This window comes from Tinamus guttatus, unplaced genomic scaffold (assembly GCF_059628265.1).
Source record: "Tinamus guttatus ecotype Peru unplaced genomic scaffold, ASM5962826v1 Tinamus_guttatus_pri_ptg000287l, whole genome shotgun sequence".
In the NCBI taxonomy this organism is placed as follows: Eukaryota; Metazoa; Chordata; class Aves; order Tinamiformes; family Tinamidae; genus Tinamus; species Tinamus guttatus.
The window spans coordinates 5,932,785-5,943,955 of NW_028288821.1; the positions used below are offsets into that span (position 1 = coordinate 5,932,785).

At 36.3% G+C, this 11,171-nt stretch overlaps 1 long non-coding RNA gene across 1 annotated transcript; it reads left to right on the forward strand.

The window, feature by feature from the left end:
- Positions 1-394: 394 nt before the first annotated feature.
- LOC148594192 (uncharacterized) lies at positions 395-10,857 on the forward strand. Its single transcript, XR_015913553.1, has 3 exons — positions 395-426; positions 1,877-1,979; positions 10,807-10,857. It is a non-coding gene; the product is annotated as an uncharacterized LOC148594192 (long non-coding RNA).
- The last annotated feature ends 314 nt before the right edge of the window (positions 10,858-11,171 follow it).

An 11,171-nucleotide genomic window follows, 5' to 3' on the forward strand; every position in this document is an offset into this window, starting at 1 on the left:
TTCTCCTCTGCTTTTTGCCGCCTGTTGCCTCTGCTTTGCCTCAGCTGCCTCCCTTTCCTCCTCCTCCTCCTCCTCCTCCCTCTCGAAACCAGCCTCCATGAAGCACCCGAGGGTTATGCTGGCGTCCTCACTCGACCCAGCTCTCCTCTGTACAATAGGCAGAGAGGAAGTAAAAGAGCCAAAAATAGTCCTTTCTGTGCTAGAGCTCTGGCTCCCGCACCACCAGCTCCTGTGGAGCCGGGTGCTCATAATCACAGCACTGTTTGCTGAAGTGATTCAACAAGCCATGTTAACTTGATAAACTAGTTTTGCAAGTGCTGTTGCAGCAAGTTTAAGTCAAGAAATTGCAGTGGCCTGCTTCTTTCCAGCTTACCTTGGAAGTCCAGACTTCAGAGGGCCTCAGCTTAGTCCCTGTCTGCATGCATGGTAAGTACATGCAGTCAATTGTATGTGGAAATTGTGGTCACGTGCAGTGTAACAGGAGAGACACCACTTATGTGCATGCATAAATGATTTACACACCTGCAAAGCTGAATGTTTGCAAACAGAGGCCAGACTTGGTTCACACAGTCAACTGGTTTATGGTTTTGTGAAATAACTGTGCAGCAAATACACAATTCTGCTTCAATCTGAAGGACAAAGGCAGATGAAACTCTAGGTAGGACGGTGGATTAGGGGCATAATGCCAAGGTAGCTAGACTCATGAATACACCCTGGCTCACGTTATGGAGTTCATTTAAGAGAGCCTGCCCTTGCCTGGATACAACTCATCATTTTTCAGTAAGGCATGTTGCACTGGGAACAGTTTGTATGGCATCGCAGCATGTGTGTGACATTATCATAGTGTAACAGCAAATCTAGAGTGCTCAGTTTATCAGAAGCACATGCATTTGATTTGGGAGCTTGCATTATCACAAGTGGGGGAATCAGACCTCTTTACATAGATTTAATGAAAAATAGACCGTGTTTCAAAGACTATAGCTTTTGTATGCTTCTGAGTTATTCTTACACTGTTGGTTGTCAAGGATATTCTGAGGACTGTCTGCAATAACTATGCTGATACAACACTGATATATCTTCTGGAACACTTTTTATTCCATAGACATTTATGTTATATGGACTCTTGAATTTCAGTGCAGAATATAATTTTTATTGCATGTAGGCAAGTAATCCAATTCTTGCCAAAATTTCACGATTGTTAAATGATGATAGTAAATGGATGATGTGAGAAGTGAAATTTCATCTGAAGGGAAAAAAAATCATTAGCAACAAAACTTTTTTTTTTCTCTCTCCCTCTCTATATATACATACATACATATGTATGTATATATTCTACATTCTCTTACCTCAGAGTTTGCAGTCCCTGATTCTCCCCACGCAACCCCAACTCCTTCCTGATTCCTTTCTGTACCTCTAAGTGTTGCTAGCTTCAGAGTTCCGAAAGCCTAAGGAATGTCCCAACCATCTCCTGCTTCCATGCTTCCTTCCTGTCTCCAGGGGCTTTCTAAATTTTCAATTTTCCTACCAGACCCATCTTAAAGGTATAGGAGCTCAGGGGTGTAAAAGATAACAGTACCTGATACCTCTGTGTGTTTTGAGAAACTACTGACTTCTCCAAAACAGCATTCCAGCTCAGGCTAATTCAAAAATACAGATGCAACCATGGACTTGTCACCAGCCCATCAAAACTGATCATTGCTGTGCTCATGTTCTGGCCTTTTCCTCACTTGTCCACACATTTAGATCTCTTGCGTATATCCAGTTGTGAAGAAAAGGGTTGCTAGGGTGTGAGTGCATAAGATTGATTTCCTTGTGAAAAGATTCTGAAGAAATTGAGGTAGGAATGCCTGACAGTGTATTGCTCCTCTGATTATAGGTTGCTTTCACTTCACATAAGAGGAGTTCAGGAAATGAGAATTCCCAGAAGCAGCCTGCAGACACCGCAAAAGGTGAGAGACGAGATGAAACACAGATACAAGGTACAAGACTGTCTGCTGTGGCTTTTAGCAGATGTAGCTGTTCTACCCTATGTGGTTAACGGAGTGGAAAGAGATGGATCTGTTCCAGGTTGTTCAGAACAGGAGATGATCCAACTGGTAGACCCCCCTACGAGAAAGTTATCTGTGCTTATCTTAATAAATGGTATTCTTATGTTTTAGAAACAGGGAAAGAAACACACTGCCATACTATTGCTATTGGGACTATCTCTTGGTGGGGGGTGGAATTTTCTTACAATTGTTAAATAGAGAAACTTTGCAATTAAGGTGGCAATAAATCTTTGGAAAATAATATATGTTTAATATATAAAAATGTTATTCATATAATATTCAAAATCATAAAGAAAGGAAACAAATTGCAATCATAATAAGAACCATTTGAAGCCCATTCAACTTCATTTGTTTTATCAAACTTCACAAAAAGATCACCTGCAAGCGGAGTGATGCCAAGATTTTAGCTCAGACTGGGAAAAGAACAGATTATGAGCACTCATACGATTTGAAAACATGATTTATCTGAGTCTGATCAGTATGATCCAAGGATAATTAAAGAATTGACTGATTAATATCAGAACCGTAAACAATTATATCTATTAGCTTTAGGAAGATGAATGAGATGCTGAAAAAGAGAAGAAGCAACAGTAAATTGCTATTATTTAAGAGGGATGCAGGAACTGAGAAATACAGATTGGTCAATTTAATTAACTTCAATCCCCAGAAAAATTCTGGAACAATTAATCACACGAACTATTATTAGCACCTAGATGATAACCAGCAAATGAGAGCAATCAGCATGAACATGTCATAAATCATATCAGATAACTTGATTCTTTTTTTCCTCCAATGAAGAATAGGAATTAGGGAAAGTACAGAAACAGATGACCTCCTACCATATGAGCGTCAAAAAACTAATTAAATGGACATTTTCATTAAGAAGTTAAAGAAACATGGTCTAGATAAATCTGTTATAAGAGTTATATGCAGCTGGTTGAATAGCCAACACAATAGTTCACCCTCAGAAAGAAAGAATATATTACTGAATATTTTTTTAACAGTATAGCTGGTGGAATTGAGAATATGGTTATTAATCTTGTAGGTGAAACAAAGCTGAGGGTAAGGGAATAAAACTTTGAAATAATCTTCGCAATTCTGAAAAATACTGTTTAAGAAAGTAACAAGGAACATAGGCAATGAGAACAAGTTGCACCATAGTTCAGCACTTCATACTTGTGTAAACTAGCTGGTTGGTATTGGCCATCCCTGCCTTTCCTCTTCCCCTGGCTATTTGTTTTCTGTCATACTGCCTTATGTTAGCATAAGCTTTTCTGGGGCTATATGGTTGTCTGTGTGAGGAAACTGATTCGCATTAAAATTTTAATCTCAGTCAACTATAATCTGGAGCACGTACCTCATCTATTTGATCCTAGTTTGGGTTATGGTGATGGATGAGGTGACCTCGCTGGATTTCTTAACAGCTCTGTTTTTCTGTGGTTATCCCCTGATTGAAAAAAGGGACATATTGGGGACAAAATTGACATACCAATATGTTTTGGGGTTTTGTTTGTTTGTCTTTGCAACAGCATAGTGCTGTGGTTTTTGGTTCAGATTTTTATCCACTGTAAATTCAAGAGATCTTTGTTCTGTGATCTTGCTCTGCTGTGTGACTTAGGTACAATTCCTTCATTTGCTCTGCTTCAGTTTCTTCAGCTTCTTTGAAGCACTTTGAAATGTGTGAAAAAAGAATACAGTACTCTTGACAGAACACTAAGCCATTACTCCTTCCTGATTGTTAACCATTTCATCTCTTTCTTTCACTAAGTAATTTATGTTCTTTCTAAGATCCTTTGTAAACATATGTATCGCATATGTCAATAGAAATGATTCTCTAGAAGAGATAAATTCCTGTGACTACAATGTTTGCACAAGAGCCTGAGGCTTGTTCTTGTCTCTAACATAAGATTTATTTTTATTTCTGTGAATTTTTAAAATATCTATGTAGTGAAATGTAATGTTAATCCAACAAGAAATGACAGGGCCCTGGGTGTACCAGAAATTAACTGTCCTGGGCGGCTTTGCCTGGGACCTCCACCTGGGAGCCCCACTCCTCACCCAAGCTATGTGGGTCACCTCTTGTTTGAGGTGACAAGAGGTCACCTCTTATTTGTCTGATGATCACTGGACTGTCAGCAGAACCTGTTGCTATCCCAACCCTGTTTGCTTGCCTGACTTGGTGCAGCCCTGTTGGCAAGGTCACTGCCTCTGTCTGTGCATGGTCACCCTCAGCTCTATGTTCTTTCCTATTCCTAATACATTGCTCGCAAATTCCCATTGAATTTCATTAAGTACAGAAATAAAGGGAAAGCCTGGAGTCTGACACATGGTAGATAACAGTAACTATCAAAAGTTGAACTTCAAAACAGAAGAACTGAATTACTAAAGGATATTTTTCTTAATTCTTATTCAGCAGAGCACTTAAACACAGGCTTATTTTCAGCCTGTCCTTAAATCCTCTGAATTTAAGATCATAAATTAAGAGTTTTCCTCTGTCAACATCTAGCTATATTTCTGTACTTCAGAAATGTGATTCTAGACATCAGTAAGTAGTTATTCCTGTGGGTTTACTGGAAACTGCATCTTTCTTGTCATGTAATTTTTGTAAAGCAAAACAACAAAATAAAATAACATTTTTAAGCCTTGAAATAATGAAGATAATGTTCCTGGGGAGCAATTATAGCTGAAGATATAGGTAAAGTTATAGCTGAAGACATCAGCAAACTTATATTAACAGTGGATCTATAGCTTCTCATGCAAGCTTATGTGTAGCATAATAAAATTCTAATGATTGGTAGTTTATTAGATTATTTGAGCTGATGAAAATTAGATTATTTTAAGTGCTAGGATGAATGTTTGATCCTTTATATATAATCCATGATGTCTTAGATAAAATGCAAAAACACATGATTACAGCTATAGGAAAAACATGCATTAAATTGTGAGTACTAATGTGCTAAGTACTAAGATTTTTATAAACAATGGTCTGAAGAAAAACTACCATTTTAGTAATGGTTGGAGCTGGCCCTAAATGTCAAGACTCTGAGAATGTTCCTCCCTCCCAATTTGTCGTCTGAGTTGAGGAGTTAGCTAGCTACTCCTTCCTTGACAAGAGTTGTTGTGAAGCAAGGACCTTCACCTTCTTCTGTTGTGAGCTTCTGATAAGGGGTTGCTTTATCCTGGCCTCAGCTGTGCTACATCCCAGTTCTGCAGTAGTGTGAGCCCTCTCTTACTTTCTTCATTTTGGCCCTGATCTGAACTCACTGGCTGGGCTTCCTGGCTTGACTTTAGACCTGCCTCATCCGTAGCATGATGGGTGGTCACTGGGCTAAACCTGACCCTGATCACTGTCTCCAGAGCTGATCCTGAGCTCCTTACAGATGAAGTCCTTGCTGCCCCCCTTGTTAGTGCGCTGACATCCTGACTCACCATCCCTTGGAGAGCAGCCAGACCTTGCTGCCCACTGATAGCAATCCATTATATTGAAGCTAGTGCATCTCCTCAGAGCCCAGGAAAAAAGGTGGTACTTATTCCTATTTCACAAAAGAAACAGAAAGCAAAATGTGATTGTAGCTTGTCTGGGTTCATATAAGAAACCTGCAGCAATCAGGAGTTTAACTGAACTGAAATACCTTCCCACTTCATTATGTCAGTAACTTTTTCATTTTGTCTCTTTATTTTATTCTCCCACTTTTATGACACATTTCTTGATCAGCAGTGAGTGTTACAGCTTCAATATTGACCATGAACTGGAGACAAAGGTTTGTTTTCCCTCAGTTTGCAACTTTGCATTTTCGTAGTTTCCTGTGCTTGATGTTAGTGAGGACATTTCAATTTCTGTTGGTACAGAGATGCTCGGAAAGAAAGGAGAATTGCTTAACTGAGATAGGAAGGAAAGATGGATTGAAGGAAAAAGCAGTGATGCAGACAAGTTTTGCAAAAGCTTGTGATCAAATGCCTGTTATACTACTACTGTTTATTATCAGGGATATTTACTTAAAGAACATAAACGTATGTAGGATCTTTGAAATGATGATCTATGGAGGTGCATATGGAGTCCAACTTAGACTTGGAAGCAAATTTATCATTCATATATGCTTAAAACAGAAGATGGGTTGAGACTTCTCTTAAGCTTCTCATTTCTTGGCTGAAGGAGGGTACTTGGCACAATATTGCAGTCTGCAGTATGCTTTGAGTGATCAGAATGAGACTTGGAATAGCTGTAGTGCCACTAGTTAATGTACTTGGGGCGTAAATATATTCAAGTCATGTCCACAGAAAGCAACAACTTCTCTACTGCTTAGACTTGTAAGCTGGAAGGTTTGTTTTGGTAAAAGAGATAGAATCTGGAGTCTTTGGCTTGCTAGTGACATCTTAATTCTTCCGCTCTGTACCTGGCCTTGCTGCTGTGCTCCTTGGAGCCTGGAAAATAAATTAAATATACTTTCCTTTCAGAAATTAGGAAAATTGATTTTATAACCTAAATAATTCTGCAGAAATATACCTACCTATGTGCTTGCCCTCTCTGCTATTTTCCGTGTTTTTTCATTGTTAGGATGACTTTGATACCTCAAGTTGAGATCTACTAAGTCCTGAAATTTTTGTCTAGTTTTAAGAAAATTCTTCCCTTATTTCCCATGTCTTAAAAAGTAACCACAACCTTGATCACTGGCAAAAGCAGTGGGACCACAAACAATGCTGTGGTCCCACTATGGTAAATACTGTCGTGTACTCATTCTATTTTATTTAGTACGAACAAGGGAAATGGACTGATCAGTTCTTGATTTTCATTTCTAAGCACTTGTGTTGTACTTAAGTGCAAGGGACATGGGCAAGGACTATTGACTCTAGTCTTCGAATTTGTTTAATTTAGGAAAAAAAAAATAACCAAGAATATTTCCCTGTGTGCTAGTTTTGATAAATGTATTTCTCTTCACAAAAGAGTTTGAGCATAAAGTACTAATTCAGAAATAGATTTCTCTTCCATTTTTTTCATGTATAACTGTTACAAATGCTCGTATACAGGATAACAGTTGATGGTTCTCTCAAGTTTTGAAAAAAAAAAAAATTACACCCTTGGGGCACCATAAGATGCCTCCCAGCAAATCAGTAGGATCATAGTATCTTTCTCTTGCATGCTGATATCAGCAAATGAAATAATTAAGAGACAGTAGTTATATTATCATTAATCCACCAGATTAATATTTAACCCCCTTATAAATGGACATGCTTATAGATATTACAATTTTTTGTGTTGAATTTTCTACAGTATCTAATATTACTGCATTGTTGAAAATTTAGTTCACATTTTGGAAATTGCAATCAGAAGTGCTTACAGGGCAACCACGTGGAAAAACTACATCTGGTAAACTGTACTCAGTACAACTTTGTTTCCGCTTGCTACAAATCTAGCTTCATAGATGTTCTGCCGTGAGTTATTCTGACTTTCTTCCATTTATTCAGTTGCTCACATATATTTTTTATGACTTTGAAGAAAGGCTTGTTGTAATGTAATTGCTGATTTCCTCTCAAGGGTTTTTCTTCAGAGAAAGATGAAAGGCTGTTGTTTGTCATATCTCTTTCCCTGTCAGCTAATTTAGCTAGAACATACGCTAGACAATACTGGAAAAAAGAGATGATGTCAACTTGATACTTCAAAATAGAAGCCTAAAAAGCATATCATATTTTCATGTTTTTTAATCTGAAGGACTGAAAATAATTATAAAGTACTGACAGAAACTTGTTAGATGACAACTGTGTGAATGAGCTTTTTGTTGAATCACGCTCTTGTCATCTGTTTGCAGTATCTGACTTATTTTTTCCCTTACATAAAAAGCTGCAATATTAATAGACACAGAAACAGTTGGATGTAAAAGCAAGGAGAAAAAGAAATATCATTAGTGTGTGAGATTTGCTTTGAGAACTGGAAGATCATTGATAATAGTTCTGCATCTGGAGGCCGAGTATATGAGAAGGGGTAATGCATTTGATCCTAGGTTCATATCTTAAATGAATAAAGGAGTGCTCGAAAAATATTTGGAGCTTGGGGAAAATTTTTTTTTAAAGACGAGTGTGAAAAAACATCCTGATATAAAATTTTAAAAAACATTGTCCATCCAGAGGTTATTTATGTATTCTTCCTAAGCTTGAAGTATCTTGAGAACTAACAGAAAGAAAAACAAAACACATCTCTATTCACACATCAATAACTAAACATATTGTGCCTTAAAGTGCTTGATGACATTCACCCCCTTTTGTGGCTGTGTCCTTTGCTGTTTATCTGTTTTTCGATTTTCATTGTATTTTCAAGGCATTTTCTTTATTTCATGTCCAATGCTAGCACTGTATTTTTGTTAATGTATTAAAAAGAATTTCACAAATAACCACCCAAACTGTTTTTCTGGAATCTCAGTCTTAAGAGCAGTTTTTTTCATTCTTTCCTCACAAGTCAGAAGTATTATAATGTTAATAAAATGCACACTTATGGATATTTACAAGCACAATAATTCAACAAACTTGTTAAAAATTTAGATAGTCTTTCAACTGGCCACACACAGATGGGAGGTGATCTCTGACTTATCTATAGCTAACTACAAGATATGACTCATACTAATGTCACAGAAAAAGAAGAATCAAATCAGTGATGAATTTATCAAGTTGCACCTAAAATAATTAGTAGTTCATGTTTTTTAGAGTTCAATTTTACTCATTGCTGTTATGCATGGGAGTTATATGATTCTGTAAGTCTACACAGAAATGCATTGAGAAGAGTTTGTGCTTTCCAGTTTTGTTTTATCAAGCCTTATAAGAAGCCTTTTTAGATTTTGTCTATGAAATCTGTCATCATCTGTCAGTCGAAGATGGAGAAGAATGTTCTGTGTAACAAATCAGTGGAAAGGATCTTTCTTTTGCTTTAATATCTTTTTTGTTGTGAAATTTTTATGACACTTCAAGTTTTAAATACTAAAGAAGGAGACTAAGTGTTCATGACAAATTTGCATACAAATTTTAGGAGTTTAAAAATATGCTACAAAATTTACAGTTTTAAATTTGGCTGTTTAAGAAAGTTACCTTGCTAATTGTATTTATATAGCCTCACTATTCTTCAGCTGAAATCAAAGGTATTGCATAACATGGTTAACAAACAAAAGATTAAAAAAAATAAAAATATGTAGGTGTAGATTCATTTTGGATGAAGACCGGTTAAAAAAAAAAATCTCCTTGTTTTACCTTTCAGGTTAAAAAAACAAAAACACCCATGAGAGCAGCACAGGTACCATAGCAAATGCTGACAAAGCAGCTTTAGAAAAAAAGCACCTTTCCTGCCATAGAAGCTTTCCAGGCCATCAGACTTGGGAGGAAAACTTCAGTAATCAGAGGAGGCTGGAATCAGTAAAAAGCCTGTGCGTCTAAAATACAGATCATCACCTTTGTACAGTGGTATCGCCACTAGTTATTCATACAGGAAACAAACCAAACATCAACTATAGTAGTAATTAATAAGGGGGAAGTTAATTTGTAAACAAATCAGGATTTAAATTTTCCACATGTGTAACGGGAAAATCGACACTTTGAGTAGATCTATGGAAACTAGGTAATACAGACTCCAAAAAGTTAAATGAAGTATAATCAAACTGCTAGGTTAAAACTTTTTGTTTGTTTGTTTTTCCTCATGAGAAGGTTATATTTCCAAAAATTTAATGTCAAGTAATTGAATTTTTTTTCTAGTATGAGTACCTCATTAAATGAAACCAGAGCATTTATATTAGTTTTTTTGCAATTACAAATTGCAATTAGTTTTCGGTAGCAATTCAGAATGCCAGGCATGAAAAGTGGTGGGTGTTAAGTGCTTGAGTAATAAATTCATGATCAAAATGAAACATAGTGTTTGCGTATGGGGGTGAGAGTGATGTGGTGAATGTCTCTTGGCCAGAGATGACTGTGATGCAAAAAAGGAAACTTTACATAGCACTCGTGAAACCGAGTGGCATGTTAGATCTGTTACCACCCTGGCTTTCATCTACAGATAAAATAATTTAATGCTTCTTTTATCAGTAACTCAAGATTGAGTTCAGTCTTAAAATGTAGATTATAATTTCTGATTATGAGATATCTGTTACTACTTATAAATCTCTGCCTGAGAGATTATGATCACTTGCATCTGCCCTGTATTTCTGGGTGCAATTTGCCTTTATTATGAATACTGTAGTGAAATGTTGTAATATATAATAAAAAGTAATACCAGTCTCAGAAACAAGAGAAAAAGTAAGAAGGAAAACTATTACATTATCTGATCTAAATAAGTTTTATAAAATTCGTACTATTTCATTTTATTGTGGAATAGTATATGATGAGACTAATTATGTCATACTATAGTATTGTCGCTATTTTTCATGCATTGTGGTTTATCAGAGAATCAGCGTACATCTCACTTAAAGGTTTCTAATCCAAACATGCTTGCAGAAGCTGTTTTGAAAATGTGAAGCTTAATTATTCAAGAATTAGACCACAAAAAGAGACACCCAAATTTATTATTTGGAATATTTTGATTTGAGAGAGAGAATTATTAATTATTAATCAATGGGCTATAGGAATTGCAATATGTGTGTACAAGTAGGCACAGCTGTTTTTTTTTTTTTTTTTTTTTTCTTACGCCATTATATCAAAGAAGGAAAGTATAGATAAATACAATTAAGAAATTATTCCAGCCTTGGGACCAGACCAACCAGAGTACTTAGTTCTTTCAATTCTTTTACAGTTAATGGACAGAGCAGTCAACAGGATTAGGACAATTTGTACAAGTTTTGCTCTGGTGAGTAGTAACTCCTACCATCTATTGTCTCAGGTTTGAATCAGAGTTTCTCTGAATGGGTGAAATAAAGTTCTGTTAGATGTTTATATTTGCATAGATATTTGTATTAACATGTAAAGATGTTTGAGCAGCACTTTTAACATTTCAATTGAATATAATAATACCTTGTATTATTTTAATACTGATTTCAGTTTTTAGTAATCCATGAGAGTAGGTTCTGTAAAATACCAAATGGCTCATCTTCTAGTGTACAGCATGTCAAAAACAACAGCCATCTGACATCACACAACGAAGCCTGACTTTTATTCTTT